Source organism: Staurois parvus, unplaced genomic scaffold, assembly GCF_062004578.1.
Source record: "Staurois parvus isolate SC_StPar_1 unplaced genomic scaffold, SC_StPar_1.0 ptg000092l, whole genome shotgun sequence".
Classification (NCBI taxonomy): domain Eukaryota; kingdom Metazoa; phylum Chordata; class Amphibia; order Anura; family Ranidae; genus Staurois; species Staurois parvus.
In genome coordinates, this window is record NW_028317888.1 from 3,931,271 (window position 1) to 3,951,159 (window position 19,889).

Sequence of the window (19,889 nt, forward strand, 5' to 3'; positions counted from 1 at the left end):
AGATTTGGCTCAGTTGAAAAAAAAGGTTGCCCACCACTGACCTAAGGCTATGATTGTGATTATGACGATACACTGTGGCCCTGATTAACCCTTTGCTTACTGGGCCCTTAAACCCCCTTCATGACCAGAGCGCTTTTTGCAATATATGCAGTTTCGGATTTGTTTTAAATGTTGCAATGGTTTTGCGGCTCCCAGTCTTTTTTTCCCTCTCGGAAACGGGTCCTAGTGGCTCTTTATGTCTTAAAGGTTGCAGACCCCTGATTTAGCCACTGTGCTGCCCCATTCTGCCACATTCTGAGTAGTCTGTCTCGGTCTCTGATATGAAGGATGGGACATTCTGGGTAGTCTGTCTCTCTCTGATATGAAGGAAGGGACATTCTGGGTAGTCTGTCTCTCTCTGATATGAAGGACAGGACATTCTGGGTAGTCTGATTTTGGAGGTCTCTTTTATTATTATGTATACCTTTGTTTTTATCTTGTGTTCTGCGTCTTTAACTCTTTTCTGTCTGTAGTAAAATATCTTTTTTAAACAGTTGGTTGCATAAGAGTTAGGTTTATTGTTTCTTACTTTTTTTAGTTATTTTGGCACCTCCCTGATATCTCTGTAAGGTAGATACAATGCAGGAATTGTTATTAAGGTACATTTCTTGGGGCTGCAGTTCCTCTGAAATCCACAAGATGGTGATCTCATTTCTACTACCTAGACAGGACTTCATTATGGAATACAGACAGGAAGTGATGTCAAGAACAAACAGGAAGTGAAGACAGGAACAGACAGGAAGTCATTTGGAATAAAGGCAGGCTTTGCCATGTGGTTGAATGAGATTGGAGATGTTGGTGGACATGGCAACAGAGGAGGTAATAAGATGTTATGTTCTTTTTACACCCAGTAACCCCCCATCATGTACGTCCTCTTCCTCCATAGTCACTGGGATGTCTTTTATCCCCAGCAGATGATGATACACATCAATATTTAGAAGGACACAAGGATCTCTACAAGGACGTCATGATGGACAATCAGCCGCCCCTCACATCACCGGGTAAGAGGAGACTTTATTGTAAAGGAGAGAGCAGTACAGAGGATCCACCTAGATCCCCCATCATCTGATAAACACATAGAAACAATGGATTCAGTCAGTGTGTGTGTTTCCTACAGATGGATCCAGTCATGGGAACCCACCAGAGAGATGTCCCCGTCCTCTGTATTCCCGGGATTCCACACAGGAAGGTCACACCATCCCTCACCATCATCAGGTAGATGAGGAACAATCACTGATAGTATCATTAGGATCTGTACATTATCTGCATTGTTACCATTGATGGCATTTTTATTATATATTCAGAGTGGAAACCTGAGAGATCCTAAAGTTGAGGCTAAAGAAGAGATAAAAGAGGAGGAGGATGAGGATGGGGGGATGGAGGAGTCAGAGCTTCTAAGAGAACACAAAGATCTGTACCAGGACACCCTGGTGGAGTCATCCAGCTACAGGAACCCACCAAAGAGATGTCCCCGTCCTCTGTATTCCCGGGATTCCACACAGGAAGGTCACACCATCCCTCACCATTATCAGGTAGATGATGACTAGAGATGAGCGAATCGAACCAGGCGAACCGGAATTCGATACGAATTTCAGGAAAAATTCGATTCGCGGCGAATCCGAATATTTGCCTACTTCGGGTGCGCGAATCGGATTTTTCCCGATCAGCCGGCAAAAGTGTCCCTGCAGAGAGCTCCGCTATTTCTGACATTTCTCTGACAGTTCCTTCACATGTACAGCGGTTGAAACATTGTATCTATTAGTTTCCATTTAGGATACAGATGTTTTTATTCGGAAACAGATGTTTCAACCGCTGTACATGTGAAGGAGCTGTCAGAGAACTGTCAGAAATAGAGGAACTCTGCAGATACACTTTTTGCCGGTTTGGAATTCTTATTTTCATCCTACTTCTTCTTCTTCATCCTCATCCTCAGAAGAAGAAGAGGATGAGGATGAAGAAGAAGAAGAAGTAGGATGAAAATAAGAATAATTCCAAGCCGGCAAAAAGTGTATCTGCAGAGCTCCTCTAAGTGTATCTGCAGAATAGAGGAGCTCTGCAGATACACTTTTTGCCGGCTTGGAATTCTTCTTATTTTCATCCTACTTCTTCTTCTTCTTCCTCTTCATCCTCATCCTCTTCTTCTTCTTCTGAGGATGAGGATGAAGAAGAAGAAGAAGAAGTAGGATGAAAATAAGAATAATTCCAAGCCGGCAAAAAGTGTATCTGCAGAGCTCCTCTAAGTGTATCTGCAGAATGTCATTTATGGAAACAAATAGATACAATGTTTCAACCGCTGTATGGAGTGAATGTCACAGAACTGTCAGAAATAGACAGAAACTGTCACAGAACTGTCCTTCTTCTCATCCTTCTCCTTCTTCTCATCCTTCTCCTTCTTCTCATCCTTCTTCTCATCCTTCTTCTCATCCTTCTTCTTCTTCTCATCCTCCTTCTTCTCATCCTTCTCCTTCTTCTCATCCTTCTCCTTCTTCTCATCCTTCTCCTTCTTCTCATCCTGCTCCTTCTTCTCATCCTACTTCTCATCCTTCTCCTTCTTCTCATCCTTTTTCTCATCCTTCTTCTCATCCTTCTCCTTCTCATCCTTCTCCTTCTCCTTCTTCTCATCCTTCTCCTTCTTCTCATCCTTCTCCTTCTTCTCATCCTTCTCCTTCTTCTCATCCTTCTCCTTCTTCTCATCCTTCTCCTTCTTCTCATCCTTCTCCTTCTTCTCATCCTTCTCCTTCTTCTCATCCTTCTCCTTCTTCTCATCCTTCTCCTTCTTCTCATCCTTCTCCTTCTCCTTCTTCTCATCCTTCTCCTTCTCCTTCTTCTCATCCTTCTCCTTCTTCTCATCCTTCTCCTTCTCCTTCTTCTCATCCTTCTCCTTCTCCTTCTTCTCATCCTTCTCCTTCTCCTTCTTCTCATCCTTCTCCTTCTTCTCATCCTTCTTCTCATCCTTCTCCTTCTTCTCATCCTTCTTCTCATCCTTCTCCTTCTTCTCATCCTTCTTCTCATCCTTCTCCTTCTTCTCATCCTTCTTCTCATCCTTCTCCTTCTTCTCATCCTTCTCCTTCTTCTCATCCTTCTTCTCATCCTTCTTCTCATCCTTCTTCTCATCCTTCTTCTCATCCTTCTTCTCATCCTTCTTCTCATCCTTCTCCTTCTTCTCATCCTTCTCCTTCTTCTCATCCTTCTCCTTCTTCTCATCCTTCTCCTTCTTCTCATCCTTCTCCTTCTTCTCATCCTTCTCCTTCTTCTCATCCTTCTCCTTCTTCTCATCCTTCTCCTTCTTCTCATCCTTCTCCTTCTTCTCATCCTTCTCCTTCTTCTCATCCTTCTCCTGCTTCTCATCCTTCTCCTTCTTCTCATCCTTCTCCTTCTTCTCATCCTTCTCCTTCTTCTCATCCTTCTCCTTCTTCTCATCCTTCTTCTCATCCTTTTTCTCATCCTTCTCCTTCTTCTCATCCTTTTTCTCATCCTTCTCCTTCTTCTCATCCTTTTTCTCATCCTTCTCCTTCTTCTCATCCTTCTCCTTCTTCTCATCCTTCTCCTTCTTCTCATCCTTCTCCTTCTTCTCATCCTTCTCCTTCTCCTTCTTCTCATCCTTCTCCTTCTCCTTCTTCTCATCCTTCTCCTTCTTCTCATCCTTCTCCTTCTTCTCATCCTTCTCCTTCTTCTCATCCTTCTCCTTCTTCTCATCCTTCTCCTTCTTCTCATCCTTCTCCTTCTTCTCCTTCTTCTCATCCTTCTCCTTCTTCTCCTTCTTCTCATCCTTCTCCTTCATCCTTCTCCTTCATCCTTCTCCTTCTTCTCCTTCTTCTCCTCCTTCTCATCCTTCTCATCCTTCTCATCCTTCTCCTTCTTCTCATCCTTCTCCTGCTTCTCATCCTTCTCCTTCTTCTCATCCTTCTCCTTCTTCTCATCATCCTTCTCCTTCTTCTCATCATCCTTCTCCTTCTTCTCATCATCCTTCTCCTTCTTCTCATCCTTCTCCTTCTCCATCTTCTCATCCTTCTCCTTCTCCATCTTCTCATCCTTCTCCATCTTCTCATCCTTCTCCTTCTTCTCATCCTTCTCCTTCTTCTCATCCTTCTCCTTCTTCTCATCCTTCTCCTTCTTCTCATCCTTCTCCTTCTCCTTCCTCATCTCCAAGGGCATTTAAATTAAAGGTACAGTGTTCTGCACTAATTTAAAGGCTCTCTGAAGCCTAGAAACCCTTTTTATAAGTTAACTTCGTAGCGAATAAATTCGCATCGAATCGAATTTCTTCCTGAAATTCGCCGAATCAGCCGAATCAGCCGAATCGAATTTTTGAATAATTCGCTCATCTCTAATGATGACAATTATTGGTAGTTGTGATTTATACACAGCATGTTTGTTACAATGAATGTTTTATTATATCTTTCAGAGTGGAATCCTCGGGGATGATAATATTGATGTTAAAGAAGAGTATAAAGAGGAGGATGAGGAGTATGGAGTGATGGAGGAGTTTTCAGAAGGACACAAGGATATGATGGAAACACCTAATACCTGGAACCAACCAGAGAGATGTCCCCGTCCTCAGTATTCCCTGGATTCCACACAGGAAAGTCACACCATCCCTCACTATTGCAAGGTTGGTGGGATGGAGCATCTAGAATATGGATTCATAGAGACAATGTGTGGAGTTTTTTTTCTTTAACCTTATATTTACAGATGATATTTTCTCTCATTTCCTTGATTTAGAGTGGAGATCCAATCGATATAGAATTTGAGGTGAAAGCAGAAGAAGAAGAGGCGTATGTGAGGGATGATCAGCAGTCTATGGAGGAGGATGGAATAACGGGGACATTTATAGAGGAGGACACTCCTACAGAGATCAGCACAGGTGGGTCATGAACACTAAATCCATTCCTCCACCCATACTGCTCACTGATTGGTCCAGAGTAGGGCGGGGACTGGGTGATATCAGCCTGTAATCCCCTGGTCACTTTCCTGAGCTGTGTTCCCCATCCTGTATTCCTGGATTTCTCTCGGATAATCTTCCTTCTCTGTGCTGCAGACACAATTTATGTCTCTAGACTGGATTTATGGAGGTTCTGGGGTTCAGCTGGCAGGAAAATGTTGATTTTTCCTATAAGCATTGCATAATGTAGGCACCCAGGACATGTGACTGGGGTCTCCTGCCTTGTGCCTGACTCTTCCAGGGGACCTTCTCTGTTATCTGCTGGCTGTGCCGGGTGGAGGGATATGTCTGTAGTGCCTCAGACCCAAGTCACTGAGTGCAGTCTCAGGGGATGGGAGGCAGCGGTGTGGGACCTACATAGTTACATAGTTAGTCTGGCTGAAAAAAGACATTCCATCTAGTTAAACCATTAAAAATAAAAGTTATAATCCGACACCCACAGCTGATCCACCAGAAGGCAAAAACCCAGCAAAGCACGATCCAATCTGCTCCTGCAGGGGAAACAATTCCTTCCTTACCCCCCGAGAGGCAATTGGATATACCCTGGATCAACTTTCCCTATAAATGTTATATCCAGTTATATTCTGTGTATCCAAGAAAGAATCCAGGACTTTCCTACAGCAATCCCCCCCTTATGTATTATACATGGAGATCATATCCCCCCTTATGTATTATACATGGAGATCATATCCCCCCTTATGTATTATACATGGAGATCATATCCCCCCCTTATGTATTATACATGGAGATCATATCCCCCTTATGTATTATACATGGAGATCATATCCCCCTTATGTATTATACATGGAGATCATATCCCCCCTTATGTATTATACATGGAGATCATATCCCCCCTTATGTATTATACATGGAGATCATATCCCCCCTCATGTATTATACATGGAGATCATATCCCCCCCTTATGTATTATACATGGAGATCATATCCCCCCCTTATGTATTATACATGGAGATCATATCCCCCCCTTATGTATTATACATGGAGATCATATCCCCCCTTATGTATTATACATGGAGATCATATCCCCCCCTTATGTATTATACATGGAGATCATATCCCCCCCTTATGTATTATACATGGAGATCATATCCCCCCCTTATGTATTATACATGGAGATCATATCCCCCCCTTATGTATTATACATGGAGATCATATCCCCCCCTTATGTATTATACATGGAGATCATATCCCCCTTATATATTATACATGGAGATCATATCCCCCCATTATGTATTATACATGGAGATTATATCCCCCCCCCCCTTATGTATTATACACGGAGATCATATCCCCCCCTTATGTATTATACACGGTGATCATACCCCCCTTATGTATTATACATGGAGATCATATCCCCCCTTATGTATTATACATGGAGATCATATCCCCCCTTATGTATTATACATGGAGATCATATCCCCCCTTATGTATTATACATGGAGATCATATCCCCCCCTTATGTATTATACATGGAGATCATATCCCCCCTTATGTATTATACATGGTGATCATATCCCCCCCTTATGTATTATACATGGAGATCATATCCCCCCCTTATGTATTATACATGGAGATCATATCCCCCCTTATGTATTATACATGGAGATCATATCCCCCCTTATGTATTATACATGGTGATCATACCCCCCTTATGTATTATACATGGAGATCATATCCCCCCCTTATGTATTATACATGGAGATCATATCCCCCTTATGTATTATACATGGAGATCATATCCCCCCTTATGTATTATACATGGAGATCATATCCCCCTTATGTATTATACATGGAGATCATATCCCCCCTTATGTATTATACATGGAGATCATATCCCCCCCTTATGTATTATACATGGAGATCATATCCCCCCTTATGTATTATACATGGAGATTATATCCCCCCTTATGTATTATACATGGAGATCATATCCCCCTTATGTATTATACATGGAGATCATACCCCCCCTTATGTATTATACATGGAGATCATATCCCCCCTTATGTATTATACATGGATATCATATCCCCCCTTATGTATTATACATGGAGATCATATCCCCCCTTATGTATTATACATGGAGATCATATCCCCCCTTATGTATTATACATGGAGATCATATCCCCCCTTATGTATTATACATGGTGATCATACCCCCCTTATGTATTATACATGGAGATCATATCCCCCCCTTATGTATTATACATGGAGATCATATCCCCCCTTATGTATTATACATGGAGATCATATCCCCCCCTTATGTATTATACATGGAGATCATATCCCCCCCTTATGTATTATACATGGAGATTATATCCCCCCTTATGTATTATACATGGAGATCATATCCCCCCTTATGTATTATACATGGAGATCATATCCCCCCTTATGTATTATACATGGAGATCATATCCCCCCCTTATGTATTATACATGGAGATCATATCCCCCCTTATGTATTATACATGGAGATTATATCCCCCCTTATGTATTATACATGGTGATCATATCCCCCCTTATGTATTATACATGGAGATCATATCCCCCCCTTATGTATTATACATGGAGATCATATCCCCCCCTTATGTATTATACATGGAGATCATATCCCCCCCTTATGTATTATACATGGAGATCATATCCCCCCCTTATGTATTATACATGGAGATCATATCCCCCCCTTATGTATTATACATGGAGATCATATCCCCCTTATATATTATACATGGAGATCATATCCCCCCATTATGTATTATACATGGAGATTATATCCCCCCCCCCCTTATGTATTATACACGGAGATCATATCCCCCCCTTATGTATTATACACGGTGATCATACCCCCCTTATGTATTATACATGGAGATCATATCCCCCCTTATGTATTATACATGGAGATCATATCCCCCCTTATGTATTATACATGGAGATCATATCCCCCCTTATGTATTATACATGGAGATCATATCCCCCCCTTATGTATTATACATGGAGATCATATCCCCCCTTATGTATTATACATGGTGATCATATCCCCCCCTTATGTATTATACATGGAGATCATATCCCCCCCTTATGTATTATACATGGAGATCATATCCCCCCTTATGTATTATACATGGAGATCATATCCCCCCTTATGTATTATACATGGTGATCATACCCCCCTTATGTATTATACATGGAGATCATATCCCCCCCTTATGTATTATACATGGAGATCATATCCCCCTTATGTATTATACATGGAGATCATATCCCCCCTTATGTATTATACATGGAGATCATATCCCCCTTATGTATTATACATGGAGATCATATCCCCCCTTATGTATTATACATGGAGATCATATCCCCCCTTATGTATTATACATGGAGATCATATCCCCCCTTATGTATTATACATGGAGATCATATCCCCCCCTTATGTATTATACATGGAGATCATATCCCCCCTTATGTATTATACATGGTGATCATATCCCCCCCTTATGTATTATACATGGAGATCATATCCCCCCCTTATGTATTATACATGGAGATCATATCCCCCCTTATGTATTATACATGGAGATCATATCCCCCCTTATGTATTATACATGGTGATCATACCCCCCTTATGTATTATACATGGAGATCATATCCCCCCCTTATGTATTATACATGGAGATCATATCCCCCTTATGTATTATACATGGAGATCATATCCCCCCTTATGTATTATACATGGAGATCATATCCCCCTTATGTATTATACATGGAGATCATATCCCCCCTTATGTATTATACATGGAGATCATATCCCCCCCTTATGTATTATACATGGAGATCATATCCCCCCTTATGTATTATACATGGAGATTATATCCCCCCTTATGTATTATACATGGAGATCATATCCCCCTTATGTATTATACATGGAGATCATACCCCCCCTTATGTATTATACATGGAGATCATATCCCCCCTTATGTATTATACATGGAGATCATATCCCCCCCTTATGTATTATACATGGTGATCATATCCCCCCTTATGTATTATACATGGATATCATATCCCCCCTTATGTATTATACATGGAGATCATATCCCCCCTTATGTATTATACATGGTGATCATACCCCCCTTATGTATTATACATGGAGATCATATCCCCCCCTTATGTATTATACATGGAGATCATATCCCCCCTTATGTATTATACATGGAGATCATATCCCCCCCTTATGTATTATACATGGAGATCATATCCCCCCCTTATGTATTATACATGGAGATTATATCCCCCCTTATGTATTATACATGGAGATCATATCCCCCCTTATGTATTATACATGGAGATCATATCCCCCCTTATGTATTATACATGGAGATCATATCCCCCCCTTATGTATTATACATGGAGATCATATCCCCCCTTATGTATTATACATGGAGATTATATCCCCCCTTATGTATTATACATGGTGATCATATCCCCCCTTATGTATTATACATGGAGATCATATCCCCCCCTTATGTATTATACATGGAGATCATATCCCCCCTTATGTATTATACATGGAGATTATATCCCCCTTATTATTATTATTATTATTATTATTATACAGTATTTATATAGCGCCAAAAAGTTTGCTCAGCGCTGTACATTATAGTGGGGGACAGTATATGAGACAATACAGTAACAATACAATACACGAGGGGTTCGAGGGCCCTGCTCCTTGGAGCTTACAATCTAGGAGGGAGGGGATAGTGGTACAGGAGGAAGTGGCTGTGGGGGATGGAGTGGTAGGAGGAGTGGAGGAGATCGGCTGTTAGGTGAGGGAGGGGTTGGCTTCCCTGAATAGATGGGTTTTCAGGGTGCAACTAAAGGTGGGGAGGGTAGGGTGGGACTGATGGTGGCATTATTGATTGTGATGGAGAGGTTGGGGGGGCAGCCTGGGGGGAAAACTAGGAGCTCGGTTTTGGAAAGGTTTAATTTGAGGAAGTGGAGTGACATCCAGTCTGATATATTGTTCAGTAGGCAAGTGATTTGGGCGAAGACTGAAGGGGTGAGGCGAGGGGTAGAGAGGCAGATTTGCATATCATCGGCGTACAGGTGGTAGCTAAAGCCGTGGGAGTGTATGAGTTGGCCAAGGGAGGAGGTGTAGATGGAGAGAAGGGGCCCGAGGACAGAGCCTTGGGGGACCCCAACAGAGAAGGGAAGGTGGCAGCATTATAGGTAACACCGAAGGAGCGTTGGGATAGGTAGGAGGAGAGCCAGGAGTCTCTGATGCCAAGGGAGTATAGTTTATGGAGGAGGGGGTGGTCAACTGTGTCAAAGACTGTGGAGAGGTCTAGGAGTAGGAGGACTGAGTAGTGGCCATTGGCTTTGTTGGTTAGCAGGTCGTTGGAGAGTTTGAGTAAGGCGGTTTCGGTGGAGTGTAGGGGACGGAAGCCGGACTGTAGGGGATCGAGGTGGTTGTTGTTGGTGAGGTGAGAACTCAGGCGATTATAGACTAAGCGCTTGAGGAGTTTGGATGTAAATGGCAGCAGGGAGATGGGTCTAAGGTTGTTCAGGTCGGTGGGGTCCAGGGAGGGTTTTTTGAGTATGGGGATGATGTGTGCGTGCTTTAGGGGAGAGGGGAATGCGCCAGTAGAGAGGGAGAGATTGAAGATGTGGTGAGGGAGCATAGGATGGAGGAGGAGGTTGACCAGAGGAGTTGTGTGGAAACAGGGTCAAGGGGGCAGGTGGTGAAGTTGGCTAGGGAGAAGACCTTAGTGACCTCTTCAGTGCTAGCAAGGCCAAAGGAGTGGAGTGTTGGGGGGGTTTTAGTGTGCGGGGTGTTAGGTGTGGTGGGGGTAAGGGCAGTTGTGAGGTCAGAGGAGGGGAGTGTTGAGGGGGTTATCATGGGAGGGAGGCTAGGTGGGATGGAAGTCTGAGTATTGGCGATGTCCCTACGGATTGTGTAGATCTTTTTTTGGAAGTGATTGGCAATCTCAAGGGCGGTGAGTGAGGTACTGGGTGGGGGTGGGGAGGAGAGAGCAGGGAGTTGAAAGTAGAGAAGATCCGGTGAGGACTGGAGGAGAGGTATTGATGAGGGTTACAAAGTATGCTATTTTGGCTGCGTGAAGGGAGGTGTAGGTGAGGAGGGCAGATTTGTAGAAGGTGAATGCTCGAGAGGATCTGGTTTTGCACCATAATTGCTCCAGCGTGCGACTGCGTCGTTTAGTGTGGTTGTTCTGCCAGGGTTGAAGCGGTCTGGATCTAATGCTACGTTTTATTAGGGGTGCTAAAGAGTCTGAGGCAGCTGATAGAGAGTCGTTACACGCAGCAGTGGCCAGGTCAGGGCATGACAGTGGAAGGATACTGTCGTACAGACGGTCAGCTGCAGAGTGGAGAGGAGCCGGGTTCAGGTTGCGGAGGTTACGGCTAGTGATGGTTTGACGTTTGGGGGGGAGGTGGCAGAGGACAGGGAGATGGAGAATGTAATGAGGTTGTGGTCATAGAGAGTGAAAGGGGTGTTTGTGAGGTTGTGGGGGGTGCAGAGATGGGAGAAAACGAGGTCCAGGGTGTTCCCATTGGTGTGGGTGCAGGACTGTGTGAGTGCAAAAGAAGAGGTTAAGTGGAGGAGTTGGGATGTAGCCGGGTTGTTGACATTGATAGGGATATTGAAGTCTCCAAGGATGATGGTGGGTAGCTCAGAGGAGAGGAAGAAGGGTAGCCAGGAGGCCGATAGATTACTGCAATCCTCAGAGGGGTGGGGGAGAAGAGTCGGATGCAGTGGGCCTCGAAGGAGGAGAAGGATAGAGAGGGGTGTTTGGGAGAACCTGGAAGGTGCTCAGCGGTGACAAGAGCATGCCGACCCCCACCGCCTCTACGACCGCTCGGTCTGGTTGAATGGGACCAGACAAAACCTCCATAGGAGAGTGTCGCAGGGGAGGTGGAGTCGGTGGCCTGGATCCAGGTTTCGGTGACCGTTAGGAGGTTGAGGGAGTGGGAGATAGAGGTCATGGATGGCAGTGAGCTTGTTACAAACCGATCGGGCATTCAGGAGTGCAACTGAGAGTGGAGGGGTAGATGCGGGGAGGAGGGGAACAGGTATAATGTTTAGGGGGTTGCAGTGGTTTGTGGGACTAGGAGGGGGCCTAGTGGGTGAGTGAGGGGCCAGGGATCGGGGAGATATCCCCAGAGGTAAGGAGAAGGGTGAGAAAGGTGGCATGGGAGTGGGATGTGGAAGAGCGTGTGAGTCTGTTAGTGGTGATGTGTGGGTCGGTGGGAGAGTGGAGTATCAGGAGGAGGTGGGGAGATGGAAGTAGTGAGGGTCCGATGTATTATACATGGAGATCATATCCCCCTTATGTATTATACATGGAGATCATATCCCCCTTATGTATTATACATGGAGATCATATCCCCCCCTTATGTATTATACATGGAGATCATATCCCCCCTTATGTATTATACATGGAGATCATATCCCCCCTTATGTATTATACATGGAGATGATATCCCCCTTCTGTATTATACATGGAGATGATATCCCCCCTTATGTATTATACATGGAGATCATATCCCCCTCTTATGTATTATACATGGAGATCATGTCCCCCTCTTATATATTATACATGGAGATCATATCCCCCTTATGTATTATACATGGAGATCATATCCCCCCTTATGTATTATACATGGAGGTCATATCCCCCCTTATGCATTATACATGGAGGTCATATCCCCCCTTATGCATTATACATGGAGGTCATATCCCCCCCTTATGTATTATACATGGAGGTCATATCCCCCCCTTATGTATTATACATGGAGATCATATCCCCCCCTTATGTATTATACATGGAGGTCATATCCCCCCTTATGTATTATACATGGAGGTCATATCCCCCCCTTATGTATTATACATGGAGGTCATATCCCCCCCTTATGTATTATACATGGAGATCATATCCCCCCCTTATGTATTATACATGGAGATCATATCCCCCCCTTATGTATTATACATGGAGATCATATCCCCCCCCCTTATGTATTATACATGGAGATCATATCCCCCCCTTATGTATTATACATGGAGATCATATCCCCCTTATGTATTATACATGGAGATCATATCCCCCCCTTATGTATTATACATGGAGATCATATCCCCCCCTTATGTATTATACATGGAGATCATATCCCCCCTTATGTATTATACATGGAGATCATATCCCCCCTTATGTATTATACATGGTGATCATATCCCCCCTTATGTATTATACATGGAGATCATATCCCCCCTTATGTATTATACATGGTGATCATATCCCCCGTACCTTGTCCAAGTATACCACGTCCACCCCTCTGTCCAAGTATACCACATCCACCGCCACCCCTCTGTCCAAATGGGGTCTCTTTGAGGCGGGGGGTGGGCTTGCAGAGTCTAGTCTCAAAGGTCCTGCCACAGCTTGGGATCCTTTGATGACTGCACAATGGAATGCACCCGGCACCAGCCTCTTAAGCTGATAGGAGACCCTTCCCGGTCGCCTTGGCAACTGGGGCCGGGCCAGCGTTGGTGTGCCTTGTTGCCCAGCAATGAGGCATGCCCCCTGGGCAGGGGTCATGCTCTCATAAGCACGACCTTTGTTCCAGGACATCTGCAATCATGGGAACTCCGCCTGCCCATGCTGTGGGTGTCAGGGCTGAGATGGCGTCAGACACCTGAGCTCAGGCCATCCCTGTGGGAGGTTTGCACTTCTACAAGGAGAGAGATGGAGAGACAGGACAGGGTGGTGGTAGTCACACCTCTCATCTCACAGCTGCAAGAGGAGAGGTGGAGGGGGGAACACTAGACCCCAGGGATGAATCGGGCTGGTGACAGGGACATCCTGAGAGGCAGGGCTGATGTCCACATAGATGAAAGGAGGTGTGCAGTGAGCTGGCAGCAAGCTGGCTGGGAGGGAGGGGGCCCAATGTAATTGAATTAGGCCATTTGGCCAAGTGACACAGGGGACAATTGGAACAATACAGAGCGGGATGCTGAGGGGCATGTGATACAAGACATTAATAAGGGGATTAATAATTGGCAGACTTCTACAACGTGACACCAAGTATACCACGCCCACCGCCACCCCTCTGTCCAAGTATACCACGCCCACCGCCACCCCTCTGTCCAAGTATACCACGTCCACCACCACCCCTCTGTCCAAGTATACCACATCCACCGCCACCCCTCTGTCCAAGTATACCACGTCCACCACCACCCCTCTGTCCAAGTATACCACGTCCACTGCCACCCCTCTGTCCAAGTATACCACGTCCACTGCCACCCCTCTGTCCAAGTATACCACGTCCACCGCCACCCCTCTGTCCAAGTATACCACATCCACCACCACCCCTCTGTCCAAGTATACCACGTCCACTGCCACCCCTCTGTCCAAGTATACCACGTCCACCGCCACCCCTCTGTCCAAGTATACCACGTCCACCGCCACCCCTCTGTCCAAGTATACCAAAAGTGCTATGTGCTTATAAATAAATAAAATGTGAGAATAAATGGTGTATCATGATTGAAATATGTGAAAACATATAAATTAATATTAAAAGTGGCTAATTATATAAAATCATGCATATCATATTATTCCATCACAAAATGTGCAATCCTTGTGACAAATGTGCAAATTTTCCCTCAGTGCAAAACATGTAATTTGATATATAAAATTCAAAAGTGGATGAAAAGTGATAAATAAATATTTTTATTATTCTCTATATATAATTTTTTTATTTATCACTTTTCATCCACTTTTGAATTTTATATATCAAATTACATGTTTTGCACTGAGGGAAAATTTGCACATTTGTCACAAGGATTTCACATTTTGTGATGGAATAATATGATATGCATGATTTTATATAATTAGCCACTTTTAATATTAATTTATATGTTTTCACATATTTCAATGATACACCATTTATTCTCATATTTATTCTCATATTTTATTTATAAGCAAATAGCACTTGTGATCCATTCGTTTTGTGGATATTAGAGCGCGGTTAACATCTAAATTAGCTTCAAATATCTGTTTGCTGCTATGTAATGGGATTTTAGCAGCTGCTCTCTTGATCCGATGCATGGATCTGGCAGAAATCTTCCTCAATGTGCCTTTATCTGCACCAACCCGTCTGCTCTGAATCAGCCTCTTCATAGTGCGATGATCACGCTTACGTTTTCGTGAAATATCGAATGTTTTCATCCCTCGTCCAAGGCATCGAACTATTTCACTCTTTCCAGCAGCAGAGAGATCCTTTTTCTTCCCCATATTGCTTGAAAATGGCGCTCTGCTTAATAATGTGGAACACCCTCCTTTAGTAGTTTGTCCTGAAATTGGGCTCACCGGCCAATCTAATTATCACAGGTGTCCGAGATTGTTTTCAGTGATCAAAAGAGCCCTGACACACAATGCCATCCATGAGTTACACTGAAAAACAAAATATTTCATCTTTGTGACACTTAAATTTGCATAATAATTTGGAACGCGGTGTATACACACATAATATGGATTCTCTTTTGTTCCCCCCCATTTCCTACCAGCTGGACATTTTATATCGGATGATGTGATTGGAGCACAGACTTTTACATGGTGATAATAATGTGATAACATCCTCCAACTTTGGACCCTTTAATAGAAAGTGATAATGAGGGAGGAGTCAATACCCCAATGATGGTGGTCTTCAGGATCAGTCCAGTCTTCATCTTGGTTGTTCTCCCCCCATCCTCACTCTCTGACCTCTGGTGGGGCTCAGCCCTGCTGTTCTTCATGACTAAATCATGGAGTAAATAAGGAAGTGCAGTACTTCTTGTGTTGGGAAGATGGTGATGAGTGATAGAGGGGGTGGGGACCCTCGTCCTATAATCCCCTCATCACTGTCCCTCCTATAAAAGACAGTTCTGGTTGTTTCCTCACTCTCTGACTAAGGTCCATGAATAAAGAAATGACCTGGTAGCAGATCAGAGGAGCCATTTCCTAGTTCCCTTGAGGGTGGAATTGTAAGCTTCTCAGAGACCAAGCTGCCTGATGTGGGCGGAGTCCTGGTTTGGGGGAACCAATCAGCTCCTGTCTAGTAATCCTCTTTGTCTTTGTATTTTAGTCAATGGCCGGGAGATGAGGAAAACCTCCGAGGATTGTCTCACTTTGTCTCCAGACTGGAAAGTAGAAGATGAGGACATCACACAGTATAGTCCAGGAGAAAACTCGGCTCCCTCCAATGTCCATCCGGCACCACCGAGTGTAGATGGACCATCGGATTCCTCGTATCCTGAGGAACCTCAGACTGTGCGGGACCGGGCCGGCCTTCCAACAGGGAAGAGCTTCTCCTGTACTGAGTGCGGGAAGGGTTTCTGTTCTAAGTACAATCTTGATGTACATAAAAGATCTCACACAGGGGAGAAGCCGTATTCCTGTCCTGAGTGCGGGAAATGTTTTTCAGAGAAGTCTAGTCTGCGCAAACATCAGAGATCTCACACGGGGGAGAAGCCATATTCCTGTCCTGAGTGCGGGAAATGTTTTTCAGTGAAGTCCAGTCTTTACACACATCAGAGATCTCACACAGGAGAGAAGCCATATTCCTGTAGTGAGTGTGGTAAGAGGTTTTGTTCTACATACAATCTTAATGTGCATAAACGATCTCACACGGGGGAGAAGCCGTATTCTTGTCCTGAGTGTGGGAAATGTTTTGTAGAAAAAGGAAAACTTGTCACACATCAGAGATCTCACACGGGGGAGAAGCCATATTCCTGTCCTGAGTGTAGCAAATGTTTTTCACAGATGTCTAGTCTGCGTAAACATCAGAGATCTCACACAGGAGAGAAGCCTTATTCCTGTCCTGAGTGCAAGAAATGTTTTTCAGAGAAGTCTATTCTCCGCAAACATCAGAGATCTCACACGGGGGAGAAGCCATATTCCTGTCCTGAGTGCAGGAAATCTTTTTCAGAGCAGTCCAGTCTGCGTGAACATCAGATCTTACACAGGAACAAAGCCATATTCCTGGACAGAGTGCGGGAAATGTTTTTCAGACATGTCCAGTCTTCACACACATCAGAGATCTCACACGGGAGAGAAACTGTATTCCTGTCCTGAATTTGGGAAACGTTTTTCAGAGTAGACTAGTCTGCGCAAACAGAGACCTCACACGGGGGAGAAGCCATATTCCTGGACAGAGTGCGGGAAATGTTTTTCAATGACGTCTCATCTTTACACACATCGGAGATCTCACACAGGGGAGAAGCCATATTCCTGTCCAGAGTGCAGGAAATGTTTTTCAGACAAGTCTAGTCTTCACACACATCAAAGATCCATTGAGATGATGAAAAATGTTGTTACTGAAAAATGGTCCCTATGTGGCACTTGAACCCTTTCCCTGCTATGGATGTAGTGATATTGTACTGACCGCTCCTCTGCCTGTCCTCTAAGATGGCTCCCTGCAACTCTAACATCCCCCCGCAGCACTGATCCCCCCACAGCACTGATTCACCCCTCCCCCTGCAGCACCAATCCATCTTTGGCTCCCCTACTTCTGGCTTCTTTCCCCTCCCACTGGCTTCAGCTGCTGCAGGGGAGCCACAAGGAGATCAAAATATCTAAATACTTCCCCATCACTAAAACTCCCTCCCTGTGCTGGGACCTCCTACCGATGCCCCAGCCCCCTCTGTGCAGTGCTGCTGTCTGACTTCCCCTCCTGCCCCCCACACTGGCTGCTGCTAGGGTTGGAGATCAATTTGGTGTTCAGAATGGAAAGATGTTGGCCTACCATGTTTACCAGCCCCTTCCTGAATGAACAGAGTGAATGATTAATACCAATCACTCCTGTGTTCATTCACTAAAGCATAGTAAAGGGTGTTTCCTGGGCTTCAGTTTTGTGAATGAATAGGAGCCTCTGTACAGGATCTTCCTACAAATCCCACCCATAGAACAATATTGGAGATAACAGCAGTATTGTCCTCACCAATCACAGCCAGGATATTTCCCAGTACAGGTCAGGAGGGGGATGGGTTATAGTACAATAAGGGGCCCATAGACATGACAGAGACCCTCATAGATATGACTTTGTCATCTGATCTATCAGGAAATAACTAGATTGGAGGACAGTCTCATGTCTGGGGGGTACCTGCACACAGTGGGGGCTCCTCATTGGCTATTGTGATTGGACGGGGCAGAATACCCTATAGGTCCCCCTCATAAACCAACACTGGGAGGAGTCTGTGTACTCCTCCCCCTCCCCTCTGCATACAAATGAAGTAGACCTGTCATGAGAGCAATATGTAGAAATCCTCCAAACCATCAGGAGATGGGAGAAGAGGATAAAAGACCATGGGAGAGATGGGACTGAGTGTAGTGATGGATACCAGAAGGTGGGAGATGGTTCTAGAAGATGGGGAGACGTACGGTGCATGGACTCACATCTGGGAGGTTGTGGGGAACCCATCCAGGGATCAGACAACCTATCTGAGGACTTGTGGAGAATATGTCCGTCTCCTCACTGAAGTCAATGGGTGGTCACCCTCCATGGTCATCAGGGAATTCCGGATCATCATATACTAAGCAGGATTTGGATCCCGGTGGAGAACTTTCACCCCAAGAAAAAATGAGGGTGAGGTCAGCAGAGGAGCCCATAGTAAAGGAGGAAACTCTGAAATGTTTTCTTCAGAAGGTCGGTGTTTACTGGACAAGTGAATGTAAAATACACCATCAACGCGTTTCATGGCTTCAAAGTGTCACTTCATCAGGACAGGTGTAAGAAGACGATATAAAAATAGGGAATGAAGTAACAGTCCAGTATATGGTATTATAAAGACCCGAGTCACATACAATTCATGGACAGGACTGAGATTTATAGCATTCAGGATTTGTATGATGTTAGACAAGGTGAAGAGATATATGGAGAGGATGATCAATACATGGAGAAATCAATCTATTCTATCATAGAAGGGAATCAATAGATCAATCAATGACATCAACCAATCAATAAGATCCATTTCATGGGATAGATTTATCATTCTGTGCACTGGTTATGTTGGAGGATCAAACCGTGATCACTGGATATTGGAAACATTCCTATTGATCTGATGATTGCTGGCATGGATTCCTGATTGATTATTGCTGGGAATAAAGTCCAATAAACACGCAGATTTGATGGGATTATTGATAGAAAAATCTCTTCATATTCCATGGAATAAATATGTGTAGAATAGTTTGGATTTGATGGAATAAATCTCTATAAAAAGACTTTGTGGGGTTTGTTGGTTCTTTTCTATCCCTCTCTAGGTCTGGATTTCAGGAAGAAGAAACAATTCCTCCAATTTCTAGTGGATGGTGAGGAGGGGAGAGATTTGGGGGAGTTTTGTACATACAGGAGGTAATAGAGAGAATCCGGCTAGTAATTGATGAGAAGAGATTTCACTGGAGAGTTCCATTGGAGAGAATTCAGGGCTGGGGGCACTGCTGGGGCCTGGAGGGTTCTGATTGGACCACCAGTACATGTGTTGTATTAATCTGGGGGTGTTTGTTATATCATTGGAATGATTCTGGAAAGATGACCTCCAGATGTACACATGGGGGGTGTCCCGGGGGGGTTACAATGTAGAGGGCGGAGAGAGAATACTGTACAGTGTGTAATAATATACAGTCAGGTCCATAAATAATGGGACATGGACACAATTCTAACATTTTTGGCTCTATACACAACCACAATGGATTTGAAATGAACAAGATGTGCTTTAACTGCAGACTGTCAGCATTAATTTGAGGGTATTTACATCCAAATCAGGTGAACGGTGTAGGAATTTATGGATCTGACTGTATTTGGAAAGCTGCCGCTATATACGATGGTGTAAAATCTAGTTGCAGAGCGCC

At 44.2% G+C, this 19,889-nt stretch overlaps 1 protein-coding gene and 1 pseudogene across 1 annotated transcript in view; both read left to right on the forward strand.

Annotated features, from left to right (window-relative positions):
- LOC149468155 (uncharacterized) overlaps positions 1-19,889 on the forward strand; it is a 104,938-nt gene that overhangs the window by 18,395 nt on the left and 66,654 nt on the right.
- Positions 832-18,361, forward strand: LOC149468156 (uncharacterized; annotated as a pseudogene).